This window comes from Fringilla coelebs, assembly GCF_963513975.1.
Source record: "Fringilla coelebs genome assembly, chromosome: Z".
Taxonomy (NCBI): domain Eukaryota; kingdom Metazoa; phylum Chordata; class Aves; order Passeriformes; family Fringillidae; genus Fringilla; species Fringilla coelebs.
The window spans coordinates 29,857,758-29,873,566 of record NC_140031.1 but is presented as its reverse complement, the minus strand read 5'-3'; positions in this window follow the sequence as shown (position 1 = coordinate 29,873,566).

Below are 15,809 nucleotides of genomic sequence, written 5' to 3'. Positions count from 1 at the left end.
CACAAAATAGGTGATAATTACTTTCACAAGCCACAGAAAATTTTTTCAGTTACAGATTTATTAAATATATTGAGCCATATGACTCACATTAAGGTATACCAACAATATTGTACTCTTTAGAAAGGGAAGAAAATTTAGACTAAATAGCTATATTTTATTTCTTCAATAATACATTTTTCAGGTGTCTTTTCAGATGTACAAACATGTTTTCAAATTACTGTCACAATCTGACAGCAAGGCCATTTTTCACTTTTTGATATCTTGCTTTCCCATTCTTTGAGATATTCCAGTGCATCAGCTGTTGTTTCATCTGTGTCCAGTACCTGTCCATATGTGCACTACATGCTTGCTTTGTGAGAAATAAACCATTATGGAAGGGAAGTTCAGCTTACTATTTCAAAGTCTTTACACAACCAGACTCTGAACCTATAATAAAACATTGCATTGCAGTAATATAGAATGTATTCAGAAGAAATTTTTAATAAGAGGGGTAATAAACAGTAGTAACAACCAGTTCAGGCTAGCTTGAACATTGGCTATTATTTATTCAAATTCTAGGTAAATGTAAAATGAATATAAAATATGCAGTCTGATCATTAGAATTTTAACTCCTGCTGAAAAGCAGAATTTTTTTTTGGGGGGGGGGGGTAGAGAGTCTAGAGTGTTTTAAATAATATAATATATTATCAAACTATTTTTTTCTTCTATGTTTGCCATCTATTTTCCTATTGCAAGCTTTTTTAAAGGGTCTTCTTCACAACTGTGTTGGTCTGATCTTGGATCAGTAATTATCTTAAATGTAACTGACATTTTTTTCCTTATGGCAGTAGGTGAAACTCAATTAAAATTATTTTTATGTATATATATGTATGTATGTATGTATGTATGGATGGATGGATGGATGGATGGATGGATGGATGGATGGATGGATGGATGGATATTTATGTGTGTGTCTCTATGTGTGTGTATGTGTGTGTGTGTGTGTATACATATATACATATAATTGTAATGCCTCTGGAGTGGTTTTAATGAAAACCAAAAAAATTTCATCTTAAATGGTTTTTACTGGTTTTTGCAATAATTTCATGCAAACACCTTCTGAGTTTTTGGAAAGATTTGTGTTTTCTAAAAAGGACTTCATCTATTTATCATCTCACTGTCCTTTATTAGGGGTTCATTTGGTACTGAAAACTGTAAAGAGCATAAGCAGTAAAATTCTTTTAAAGCTTGTTTTAACTTAATCACTTATAGGAACTTCCATTTGGATGCAGTGTATAGCTAGCTATTTGCATATTTTCACAGGGAAACAAATGAACAATTTAACTTTATGATAAAATCCATTTTTAAAATAGCCTACACTTATTGTTTTGTCCCACCTTAATACCAGACACCTGTTCTAGCTGTTTTAAATATTCCATTCTCAGCAGGTTGCACTTGCCAGAAGACATTCATTACTGACTAGTTTATATCCATGCTTTCATGTAAAGCCCATGACACTAAATGTTTCATCTGTGTCTCTCTAATGTTTACCCTTCTGAAGCATCCATTTGGAGCAGTGGTATTTCCTACAGGTGTCCTTTGTAGAGAGATAAAGATGTGAATTTTAAAACATGGCAAATGAATGTTTACCATAAGGATTTTTCCTTTTCTAATCTCTTCTACTTTGCCATACCATGAACGAAGTAGAAGATCTCAGTATTTTATAGCAACGAATTTTGCTACAAGCTCTAGGAACTAGTCTAAGGTCTACTTATAATACTAGTTCTTTTAGTGAGAAAACTGAGCACCTTTATGATTCCAAATCAACCTTGGCATTTTAGTTCCTGACTTGCTCCTTTTCAGTAACTGAACTTAATGAATTTTTATTCCCAAACATTTTGTCTCTTGCAAGTCTGTCTGGATGTATTAAAAAACTGGTTTTAGAAACACAACCTGTTAAATTACTATACTATCTCCAGAACAAAAAACTGCAACTATGTGACTAAACTGAATAAAATCAATAGTTTTACTAAATTTGGTAAAGGGACACAAATATCTGGGGGGAAAAAAATCAAATTTTAATGATTTATGAACACATTAAAAATATATTTTTAATCAAAATTATTTATTTATGATTTTTCCTTGTATGATTTTCTGCAGCCAAAATATATGTACATATGGTATTCCAAAATTGCCTCAGCACAGCTTCTTTGGTAGCTAAAAGGTCCATTTAAGGTTTTACTCTAGATAGAAGATAATAGTGTTTTAAACAGGCAGTGACCTAGATATTATAATTCATATTCTGGCAGTTCTCCAATTGTTGAAGTTATTTATATCTGATATTTTAAATATTAAACCAACAGACTGGTACTATCAAAACCACTGGGATCCTACCTCATTTTTTTCCAGTCGCCAATTTTAATAGTATTTCTTACTATCAAGAGTGAAGACCACACAAGAAAGCTTTTTTCTAGCCAAACATTATGCAGATTGCACTTTTCCAGTATTTCCTACAGTTCAATATAGAACACATATACACAAAATCAAAAACAACCCACCAAACAAACAAAATCCACAAGGATTAATTTTAAATTAATTAATCATACAGTGATTGTTTCTTCCTTATATTAAAATAGTCAGCATCAAAATAGTCACTTGTTGTCAATCTTGCTTTTTCTAGTTTTTCTAGTATTTCTAGTCACTTTTCTAAACAGGTTATGAAAACTAAATACAAAATGTAAAGCAAGTTTGGTTTTTTTTTAGCATAAAGTTTTTTTTAAAAAAACAAACTGGCTATTTTATTCTAAATGAGCATCATGTTTTTCGGAATTCCTAATAGCAATCAATATTGTTGCACACTTTGATACAGTGGATTACAACCCAAATTCAGAAAATGCCCATGCTCCTCCCATGATGTCAGAAAGACTAGACAAGAAAACTCGTATTAAGACCGAGAACAGTTTTTTTCTGTAGAGAATATTAGATTTTTAAATGATAGGCTGAATCAGGATTGCTTATTCACCACTTGAATGAAGTAAAATAAGTTGGCACACTACAGGCTGTATGAAGCTGAAATTAATTTAATATTTGCTGTGCTTTATTTTTTGAAAGGAACTATTGGAAGAAAGACCAACTAAAAACATACAACATACAATGTGCACCATTTTTCCATCACTATATTCAAAAATCTCCCAAGTGTATTCCATGTCTTGTGTTTGATTATCCCTTTAATGACTACCATCTGGGAAAAAAACCACAATATAAAACTTGAGTTACACTCATAGCATTAAATTATCATGTTGATTTGTCTTCATGGATGAAGATGCTGAGTAATACAAAAATATCTTGATTGTTGAATTGCCAAAAAAAAAAATCAGAAATAATTTTAAAATCTGCCATCTAATCTATCCCAAAATCTCTAAATTCTATTTCTGAATAAATGTGAAAAAGACAATAAAAATAATTCAAATATATATTTGGGGATAAAAGGTATCAATTGATAAGAAATTGGAACTAAAGGTAACTGCAATTACTTACAGAACATAATTCTTATTACATGAAGCGAAGTAATGATCCAGTAATTCCCCTAGTGAGTTTTGAATAGGGCTATAGATATCCAGTTTTTGAAGTTTCATTAGAATTGTTATAATAAATGGTCACAAGAACATATCAATTATGAAGTCAAGAAAGCAAACTGACACTACAGACCCAGAGTCAAGTAGGAGTACAAGATGATAGTGCAGAAGAAGTAGCCCAAAGATGTTTATAGCTCCTCAGTTAATCACAGCTTTTACATTGTTTCATAGCTCCAAACTCCATTAGCCAGGGAGGATTGCTAGTTTTGTGATCCAAGTATTGAACTGAAGGCAGGCAGCATGTAAGATGGGATCATCCAAGGCCTCATTATCTAAAACACTTTAAGCCCCATGTAATTTCAACCCTTTAAAAAAAATTATTTCCAGAATCTTAATCCAATCTCATAGGCAGTGAAGCTGTGATAGTCAATATTCCGATGACAGAGCAAGTGCAGTGTCAAAATTGTGTCTGGAAAGGCTTGGAAAGGCACATTTTCTTTTGGAAGTTATTTCATTAACTTAATGATCCACAGCAAAAGTTCTGTGAATAGCTAGAATGGAAAAACATTGGAGAAGAGATACCCACTATGTGTAAGAAAAATTCAAAGAAACAATCATTCATTTATAATTAAATCTTACTTCTGTGTTTTCTGTTTCTAGTTTTCTGACTGATCAGAATGAGCATGAAATACACTTTTAAGCAGAGAAAAAAGGAATAAGGCCAGATCTGCTTTAAGCTAAATCAACAAAAATACAATGAAAGAAAAGTGAGAGGAAACCCAATGACTTGTTAAGATCTTCTTGTACTCATGAAAACTTGATATTTCTATGTAATAGGAGAAATTTGTAAATGTGGCACTTGACTCTATACTTGATATTTCAGTCACTGTAATTCTTGTTTGTAATGATACACAGATAATGATCCTGCCTTAATAGTGTCTAGTATGACTCTCCTTAAGTGTCACTGACAAGAGCTTTCCACCAATAACTTCATTATCAGATAATCACGAAAAGGTTTGGGTTGGAAGCGACCCTAAAGATCATCTTGTTCCATCCTCTCTTCCAAGGACAAGGAAAACTTCCACTAGACCAGTTTGCCTAGAATCCCACCCAGCCTACTCTTGAACACTTCCAGGGATGGGGAGCCCCCAGCATCTCTGGGACCATCTGTTCCAGTGCCTCACCATCCCTACATCTCCTGCTCTCCTTAATCATAAAGTTATTCCCCCTTGTCCTGTCACTATCTGCCCTTGTGAACAGACCCTCTTTTGCTTTCTTGTAAGGTGCCCAGTAGGTACTAAAAGGCCACTCTAAGGTCCTTTCCCTGCTGAACAGCCTCAGCTCTCTCAGCCTGTCTTCACAGGCAACCTTCTTAAACCCCTAAAATCAAAGGAGTGACTCTGGACTGGTGCCAACAGGTCAACACCTTTCTTGTGTTGAGGGTCCAGACTTGGACACTCCAAAGCAGGTTATCTGAGAAGGGCAGGTCACTGTACCAGAGGGTGTAGCATTGACTTCAGTTTAGGGGTCTGTTAGGTTTTGTCTTCCTTATCAGCAATGTTTTTAGAACCCTTTGATTCTTCTACACAGGGATCGGTGCATTCAGGACACCAGACACTATCAAACAAATGTATCTCTTTCCTTTCTTGATGATAATTAATTCTCTTAAATTATATAACTGTCATATTATTATCTAGTCTCTTCACTGAATTACTTTCTGCACAATGTGGCTGCTATGCTCAATCAAATTAATTTTCAATACTGACTGGCTATACAGATAAAGATGAAATAAAGCTCATAAACTGATACATACTAAAGCCCAAAGTACAAAAAAAAAAAAAAAAAAAACCAAAAAAATAAAAAAAAACCCAACCAAAAAAACAATCAACCAGTAATCTTACCATGCATAAAAAGAAAAAAAATCTTTGAAGGGTCTAATTATGATTTTCAACAGAACTGGAGAAACACCACAGAGAAATTGATTCCAAAATTAGTAAAGTCTGCAGGATCTTACACCATTTGTTTGCCCTGCCTTCTTAGGCAATCTTTTTCAAACTATGAGATTTTTTCCTAGAAAAATAAAGAAAATGAATAAAAATATTTAAAAATCTATAAAATACTCTAGGAAGCTGTTATGTGAGGGGAAACATGATATTGAGTCTAAGCAACAGTTTGAAAAAAAGTGGTAGGATTAAGTTTTAAGGAGTTTACCAGATTAGTTCAGGTTCATCAAAAATATGAAATTCTAATTCCACAAACTTGCTCCTTTCCATAAGGCTTTGAGAATTTTTCTGACAGTATTGTAACTATATCAAGTAAGCGACAGGATACAAAGGAAGAGTGGGGGGTTTTTATCTCCTGCAGAGGTGTTAATAGGAAAGAAGATGATATTCGTCTGCTTTATTTAAACATAAATATGAAGTGGATTTCTGAAAGAGTCTAAACCTTATAAGGACTGTTTTTGCAGGGCGCTGTCTTACATAAAATAAAATCATGATGATCTGTTGCAGATTACATTTCAAAATATAGATTTGAAAAGTTGTCAAGTATAAGCCATTGATTAATGACAAAATTAAAAGAAAAAAAAAGAAAAAAAGACAACAAAAACCTGTAATCCAGATGACTTGGACTCTTTTTCTCTTGTACAGAGATTTTACCCAGTCATTTACTAACAGCTGTAGCTATCTATTTGACAATTCCTTTTTTATATTTCAAATCCCTCCTAAAGTTCACAGAGGACTGTAGTTTGGTGCACAAACTAAATTAAAGAATGTAAAATATGTAATATGATATGGATATTTGTATTGATAGTGCCTTATACCATCAAAATAGGAGAAAAAATTTAAATCCTAGGCCTATACCCTTCTTACCATGTCTTTCTCACTCCACCTCCAAGGAAGTAACTGAAGAGAAGAGAATAAATTTCTTATGTAAAAAGTCAAGACTGTGGCTTTTATACTATGTAGTTTAGGAAATTTACAGAGCTAAACAACTTTAAATCCCCTTGGAAATATCTTGTAATAGTTTGTGGTTTGTAGTAGATAAACTTCACTTCTGACATATTTTATTAAAAAGTATTTCTATAATGTGTCTTTCCTGATCTTTACTCCCTAATTTTTCAGACTTCTGACACTGCTGGGGAAGTGTATGATGTAGAGTCATTGCAACAGCAACAGTAGAGTACATATGTAGCAGTAATGGCAGGACATTAGTAGAGTAGTAGAGTAATGGCAGGACACATTAACAAGTCAGAACTGAAATGAGGATGATGGATAGGGCAACTGAGAAAGAAACTTAGAGAACCATATATTAATGTTAAAAAAAAGTTTAATTTGTTTTATTGCCTAGTTGATTGAAAGACAGGGCTAAAACTTCATGCTAGTGACTTTTTAAAGTATGTTTGAACTTCATGTATTTTTAAAATTTCTTTGTTATCTGTAAATTGGAGCATAGATTCTCCTAGTTATCATTCTCTCCTATGATAATATCTTACTTTATGCAGTGAGGTGTCACAAAAATATTTTAATAAATTGTAAAATCTTTTAGCTGAAGATTACATATAGGAAAAAATATTTAATTTTTCTCTATAACAGGCTAACATTCTTTTTTATGTAATTTTTCTTCTAATCAAACTTGTGAACTTGTTTTCTGTGAAATATTTGCTAAACAATGTAAAATGTCTTTCTTTATGTACCCTTCTCTGAAAATCTTTTCCTTTCTCTCTTTTGTAACAGGAGTTGGAATTCACAAAGTTGAGGTAGGAAACTCATTTTATTACTGGGTAATTTAACTAATTTACTAAAGCCAAGGGTACTGAAGCTTTATGATTTATTGTGATTTGCGTCTAGCTGTTATTCACTACGGCAACTTACAGAGAAGGTTTACAGTCAGCAAAAAATCTCTTTTCCACAACATAGAGAAGGACTCTGGATTCTTCCTGTCATTGGTCTGTTGGATAAGATTTTCAGCTAAAGTGATCAATTTTTTTTTTATGTGTTTATAAATAGTTCTGAAGTATAATGGTATATTCTAACTCCTGTCTTTCCAGTGATGCTGACGTTTTCCTATAATTTTTTTTCTCTTTTAATCTGGAGGCTGGGAAAACAAAAAGTTTTTAGGGAGTTGTAACTTCACTGGGCAGTGGAACACACTCTTTTTTCTTTATAGAACTTCAAAATTGTCTTCAAACAAAAAAAGAGTCGGAAGATTGTGCTCTGAACCTGCTTCTTCTACATAGATCTGAGATAAAACTGAGTTTGTCAGGACACACATATAGAAATCAACATGCTCTTTTGTAATTATGTCACACAGAATAGGCAGCATCCATTAACTCACTTATAGAGAGAAAACCTGCAGAATCTTTTTAGAGAATACTCTGTTTTCACCTAGATTGTTAGAATGGAAGGGCAAAAGTGTATAGAAGCTTACATGTTGCTGCACAAATGATAAGAGAATGTCCCAGAGTTCCTTTTAGGAATCGCTCCATCCTACTGATACACTCTCTTTAGATCTTATAGTTCCTCTGCTCCAGCATCTGAAAAGAGGCCTTAGGGCCTATTCTGAGTGGTTGTTTGAAGAGAAGCTCTCTAGAAAACAATAATAAATTTATGTTTGGAAATTAAGGAAGTCATAAGAAAAGGAAAGGAAAGGGCAAACAAATGTCTGTAGGACCTCATATCTGAGAAAAATTAAATTTTAATTAAGAATCACTGTTGTTCATTCTCTTACTGAAAAATCAAAGAGGAAGTAAGTGACAGTGTAAAGAACAGAGTGGTTGCTGCAGGATGTGGAGTGCTAGTGGTGGTCTAGCTTTTCTCAAGAATCCAGTTGGTTAGACCCAATTCATATTCCCTCCAGTTTTCTGGCTGAGGTATCAGTGGGAAGAAATCTGCATCCACAAAGCAAAATCTTTAATGTTCTCCAATTTAAATGTGGAACTATAGGGAATTAAAGAAAATTGAGTTTGGGTTGGTCACAGGACCAGTAATCGACCTGAAGAAATAAATGACTTAACCACTGAGCTGAGTCCTTCAGGTCCAGCAAACCAGATCTCCCTCCTATTTATAAAGCACTGTCCAAGGCAGAATTTGCCTGACTGTGGGGTATATTTGGAAACACTCTACATATATTTTGAACACAATTTATGCTTCTTCATAGAATTATATGTGTACCCTAACAATATTCTTTTGTATGTCACTCTTTTTCTACATACTGGTGTTCTCTCTTCCATACATCAGTATAACATGATGGCAACAGAAATCTTGCACATGTAACAATTGATACTATAGCAGAAAACAACACACATCTTAGACCAAGTATTCCAGGAAAAGCAAAAATTTGCCTTAGTTATTATGAACAACTACTTAGGTTTGTGATACAAGTAATAGATTTAACTGTTGTTTAAAACTTTCAGGAGAGGGCAGGTTAAGCTCTACACACTACATTATAAAAATTAATGTTTTCATGTCTTTAGGATCAGGACCTGTGTTTGGTATAGGAATTAATCCATTAGTTATGATGAAATATCCGCATACAAATTCTATAGATAATTATATATGTGTATCTATTTTTATCTCGCAGATTCCTTAACCTTTTAACCATAATAAAAGCCATTAACTAACTCAAATAGTCTTTCTGCTTCTTCATCCTGCAGATGTCTTTAATGTTTTCATTCTCAAAAATACATTTACAGACAGTTTGGGCAGGTGTATGACTGGAAAAGGTCAAAGTGAAATACCAGCATACTTAACAAATATATTTCTGCACTCTGTCACAAAAATCCTTTTGGTTGCATAGCAACTGCCTTTTTAATTACTACTTCCAATCTAGATTTTAATAATTTAGTTAGTATTTTTCTTCATTAAATTGTTTCACCCAATAAATTTAATGTATTCAATGCATTCCTTATTTTTAAATGGTCCTTTTAACCTCCCTTCTTTGTCCTTCCAGCACCTTTGGCTGTGTAGTAGAGACTAAAAACCTCATTAATTTCATATCAAAAACCACAATCAAAAGCAACCGGCCTTATGCAATAAGCAAAGAGACATCTTAGGTAACCTTTGTAGCTGAAGTTGTTTGAGCTGAGGTAAGCATTAGTGAAGCCAGTCTGGCTTCATAAAACTAAGGCTTTCTGTGGCAAAACTTCAGTAGCACGTTTTGAGTGGCCTGCCTTTAGTGGTAGTGATGTTAGTGCTTTTGTAACTGTTTATCTCATACTATTTCTCTTAGGTAACTAGAAATATAGTTTCCCATGAAAACTCCTCAGCTATTGCTCTGTATTAAGACGTTGCTGAGAAGCTGAAGCCTACAAGAACCAAATACTGTGAGAATAATTATGTGAGGGGGAAGGAGATATTATCTAAACAGCTGCAGAACGCATCCACATTCGCTCTAAGGAGCAACAGCAGACTCACAGTGCAGGTTAAAGCTGACAGCAGAGCAAAGGTGGTATCACAACTGGCAGTCAAGGTTTACATGCAAAGAGGGAAAAAATACATGTTGGCAGACACCAAAGCATTCAGCATATGTCTACTGGGTATAAGGAAAGAAGATAAAGGAAACATTCCATACTAAATAGTTCTCTTAGCAGCAGTGACTTCTGTAATGGAAGGCAGCAAGAAATTTTTACTTGGCAGAAGAATTCATGTGATTTCTGTTTTCTATGTCTCTATGTCTACATAAATTCTGAGATATCATCTGTTGAAGAACATTAGTTTTTAAAGCTCTTTAAAATTTTAGAAGCATTTATGTTTTCATTATCCATTTATATTTTGAAGAAATGTGCATTTCTCTCTTACTCCCCCAAATTAAACCTTAATTGAAATTCAAATTTGTATATGCTATACTTAAATATCTGAGTATCTGAAACAGATACTGTCTCTGTTAGACATGTAAATGGTTTATGAAAGTGTTCTCATATATTTAGCATATCACATATAATTTACTGAAATCTAAGAAGGTATTGTTTGATGGGTGGATTTGCAAATCTAAAAAAACTCTTTCCCTGCTCAAAAATAAATAGTTGTACTTTAATGATTCTTAAGAAGCTTAATTTTTACTACAGTGCATTCTTTCACTACCTGAGGTATTAATCTAACATAATTTTAATTATTGTTATGTTTAAAATCTTTACAATGTTCATGTCTGTTTCTCACCATCCACTCTTACATTTGCTCTTCCTGCTTTCTCATCCACACTGTATTTTCATAGCAATTTTGAGATTATCATGCATCATTTTAAGACATTTTACAGGTGATTTGTTTAAAAAAAAACACCAAAGAAGACAACCTTAGCCTTGTGGGTAAGACATAAAAAAATTAAACTCCTTGGTTCATTATCTCTCTCATTACAACATGTTTCTCTAAATAGGATTAATAGACTACCTACCACAGGTTTTCTGCACTGATTGCACATGAATTTGTGGATGCTAATATTCAAGGACATTAAAACCAAAATAAAAGAAATTAGATGCTTTCAAATAAGTGATACTTTAACGTTTGGTCCCATAAAATAAAATAAACATTACAAAAAATTAAGCCTATAAACATCAGGAAGATGGATAAGTTGACACACCATTCTGCATATCTCTGTTTAATAATATTATATTTCATTTCCCATGCTAAGAAAACAGCCATTACCCAAAGCAGCCACTCGTAAACAGCCATTGTGAACAGATTGCATCCTTGTTGGTGGTATGATAATTGAAATAAGTTTACCAGTCTTTTATGAGGAAATACCAGATGTATAAAATACCTATTAATCAACTCACTCAGTTTTGCGAACATCAGTTTTAATACCAACAGCTACCAAATAATAAATAGAATATGAGGAAAAATATAAAAGAATTTACAAAATGGCTCAGCAACATGTTGCATTGCTTGCAGGGATGGAGGTAAAGGAGGAAGCAGCCTAGGCTAAAAGGATTGTATCTTTTGGGGTTTGCTTATGGACATTGATTTCGCTGTTTATACCTGTCTGTTTTTGAGATTCTGCAATGTCTCTCTTATAAGCCTGTTTAAAAGCCACTTTGTGAACAATAGCAGAAAGGGACTGCCACCCATCACTCTTTCAGATATTTGTTTCTCTTCTGTAATAATTGGGAATACAATTGTCGGTGTCCAGTTTAGCGTTTGTGCAATAGGCTTCAAAGGCATTACCTGTCATAGAATAAGGTGAGCTGAGCTAATTACTAGTTACTAGTTTCTCTTCCTGAACAAGTTTAGGGAGTTTTCATTTTCTTTCTTCCTTTTTTTTTCCTTTTTTTTTTTTTTTTGAGCAGGGAGAGAAGTAGTTTTCTTTCTTATCATTATCAAATGCTTTAGAAATTTGAGATTCGTCCTGAATTTGTTTGTTTGATTGTTTGTTTGTTTTATTAAGGGGAAAGATAAAATTGTCCTGGAATGTTTTTGTGTTCTCAGTGCAAAACTCACCTCTTGTCACTCATACACTGTTTTTATCTACAAACACTGCTGTCTATGCAGAAAATGTACTTAGCTGGTGAAAGAAGTCATATAAAAATATGGTTTAATCAGCTGCTGTTACTTAAATAATGACAGCAACCAAAAGAGACGTAGCATTTGCTAGCTGCTTCACTACTCTTTATGAGTTGTAGGAAACCTGCACTGAATTGACCTTTGGCCAGAGATTGCACACATGCAGAGTCTTTTTGCATTGCTTGAAGTTCTTATAGCATTTTGGAATAGGCAACTCAGTGGAGTGACCAAATTACATTTCTGACTCTAGTAAAACCAGTTCAGCTGGCCTTTTTCAGCCAGTGGTACAAGTAAATAGGATTAGTCTGGCAAAAGGAGACAGGTCAAACTAAAGATTTGTTGGCACTGAAGAGGAACTTCCTTCAGACCACCTCTAGGTCTGTTTTTGCATTTGGTGCATTATTAGAGCATATATCTTGGTTGTTTCTAGTGAAAAGACTACAATTCTTCCACCTTAGGAGTATGACATGCAAAAGCAACACTTTGAGATTTCAAATAAAGGTATTCACAGTAAAGAACTTACTTTTACTCTACTTTTACTTAGAAGCCAATGGAATAATAACATATTTGCAGATAAGTAGGCTATGAAAACGTCCGTGTACATCTCAATTACTACTGTTATTTAGAAAAATATTTTGCTTATGCCACAGGAATCAAAGTACAGAGTAGATCAGTGAGTTGATTATGAATTGTGATCAAGCTATATCTGAATTTGAATACTTTTTTATTTTAACAAATCTATGTGTTCAAAAAGCAAACTATCAACAGTGTGACGGATACCTTTGATTCAGTGAAAAAAAGGGGGCATATAAAATGCTTTTCTGGCAGATGAGCACTAAAGAAGGAAAATATATCCACATTTAGCTAACTAATTAACCAACTGAGGCACTGGCATTGACCAAGGACGTGGAAGGACAAGGATGGAACTTTTGATAAACCTGCTCAGTGGCAATAAAGATTAGCTCTGTAAGACTCCTGGCACTGAAATCAATACTAATCTGTTACTAAGGAACAGCTCATCCAGTCAGAAGTTACATGGAAATCTGGTTGCCTGCCCTTAAGCCATACAGAGAAACATATGACGTGCATACAGTTGTATATAGAGCTAGAGACACATAACTTTTAAATATTGTGGTACCTCCTATAAATTTTTTTGGCACATAATTTTTGAAGTTTATGGCGTGAAAAGGAGATGGGGGGGCTGCCAAGTTCAGTGAGTTGGACACTGATTATTTTAGACATTTTGAGTATTACCCTTAAGAAGATAATCTGTCTCTGACTTCTATGCACATACACAATATTACTGCCTGTGTAGGTTCACCCACTCCTTGAATGAGTACAGTTAAGCATATATTTAAACACTGACAAGAAGATAATTTATTATTGTCACTGCTCAAGAATATATAGCTTATAGCAATTTGCCCCACCCATCTTAAAATCACTCAAAACTGCTCTTGGCAGCTCATTAGAGAACCAGAGCCCAGACCAGTAGGCAGCTGAGGCAATCACTGGTGGATCCCTGACCACAGAAAATCTTCCTAGGTGAGATTTTTGTGCACCTGTCAATAAGGAAAACTGCTTTCACATCCATCTAGGGTCTTCACCAGATTCTTGGCACACAAAACCCGTTATTTATTTTGCATCTCAATCTCTTTATTCTCCTAAATACACAGTTTTATAACAGCAGTAATTTAAAAACATAGAACTTCAGAAGGATTTTTTGGGAAAATAAAAGACATTTTGGATAAGAAACGTGAAGAAAAGGCATATTGCAATTCTAACAAGTACTGTTTGAGTGATACCAAGTCATTTACCCCTATAATAATATCACTTCTGTTCCCTAAGTGACATTACTTTGGCTTACCAATATTCTAGAGCCATTCTGCTGGATAGCGTGTGCAGCCATTGAAATATATAATCCTTGCAATGAATTAAATGAAAAACTAACCAGAAAAGCAGTATATATTACAAGCATAATAGCCAGCTTGAAAGTGTATCCTGGGGTTTCAGATGATGTCATAATCTGCTACAGCAAATTTAATAGCATTGTTGCCTGGAAGCTAAGCCATTATACTATGTTTAATTTCACTAAGATGTAAATTACATGGTTCAGTGTTGCATAGTACTGGCTACCGCCATTGTAGATTCATGTTCTTGCAGCTGTCAGAAATTCTAATATTTAAGGGGATTTAGTTTACCTGTTAGTCTACAGCTTTTATAGATTTAAAAAAAAAAGAATAATTTTACCCTCACTTATTTGCAATTAGTCCCCGCCCCCAGTCTCTGCATTCATCTTTTTTCCAAAAATAACAACAGAATTGTAGGCTGGCTTTTTGAAGTATATCAGTAAATATTCAGTCCTTAAAGAAGAGAAATGCAATAAATCTTGAGAGTGACATCTTGCCTGTTATCACATTTTATTTTAGTGAGCCTTCAAGTAAAAAAGAAGATGCTTTCCTTACAGAGTGATAGCCAGCTTGGGTGTTTATATTCCATCTTTTACAGTAATTGCCAGAATGAAATTTGAGGAGACATACTGTATTATCACTTGAATTTTACAAGAAAAAAAATATAAATAAAACTTACTCCCAATAAGTAGATTGAAGATTCTGTTGTAATCTGAAATTTGCAGCTGAACTACCTAGGAAAATAGCCTAGTTGACATGCATAAAGTGCAATAAGATGTATCTTCAAAGTAGTATGACATATTTTCTACCATTAAATACTAATGCAGTAATTGGCTATTAGCATCTAGACATGATCTTTAATAGAGATGATTTATTGCCAACCTATTGCAAGTACTGTGATATACATCAATGAAAATGCTGTGTGTGGCTTATCGTTTGTTCTTTCAAATGTTTGCAAGTTAAAAAATTCTTATCCTTTCACATCTGTATCTTTTTCTCTTTGCACTTGTCTGTGGATGGATAATTTACCTATCTGAGATGCTTGCCAGTTCCATGCTTCTGACAACATAATTGATTTTAGGCAGGCTTATGCATATATGGGAAATCGGTGAAAATTTTAGATTAGTTTTTAAAAGCAAGTATTGTTAACAAAGAGATTATTCAAAACAGAGATATGCTTGAGAAGACATAAAATAAATCAACAGAAGCTGGTGTCAGTTATAAGCCACACACAATTAAAAATAATCTAATTTTTGTCTTGAAAACTTAAATGTAAATATGAAAATTCCAGTGGCTCACATTTACAAAAATGTGCTCATATTTGCTGCTGTCAGTAGCCTTTGTTCAGGTAGCAAAATCATTGACTAAAATTTTATTCTGGCTGTATTTATTTGCTTATTGTAACTGTTGTGATCTACTGACACAAGTTCCCATCTTTATATCACAGCTGAGGTTTAGCAGTCATTCAGTGGCTCTGTGAGAGAAGGAACATTTCTGTCAGTGCTTTGAATAATTTCTGTGATTTCCAGTCAATTTAAAACAGAAATTAAAGTGCCTTATATCAGAAAATTATTTTTAAAATAGCCATAATATCTCTGAAATTGTCTGAATTTGTCTTTGAAATTATCTATACAGGAACTTGTAATCAAGTCTTGGTTCAACAGGGTTTTGTCACATATTTGAACAAAAAAATTAGTGTTGTGTTTTGGGGCCAGTATTAAGGGATTTTTTTTAGGCTGATTGCTTTCAGAAGCTGCTTTAGGTAGTATGAAAAAAAAAGGTCTTACAACCTTAACTAAGACCTCTAAAAAAAACTTGTAATCAACCCTAAGCAATACTTACTTCTCATCTTCACT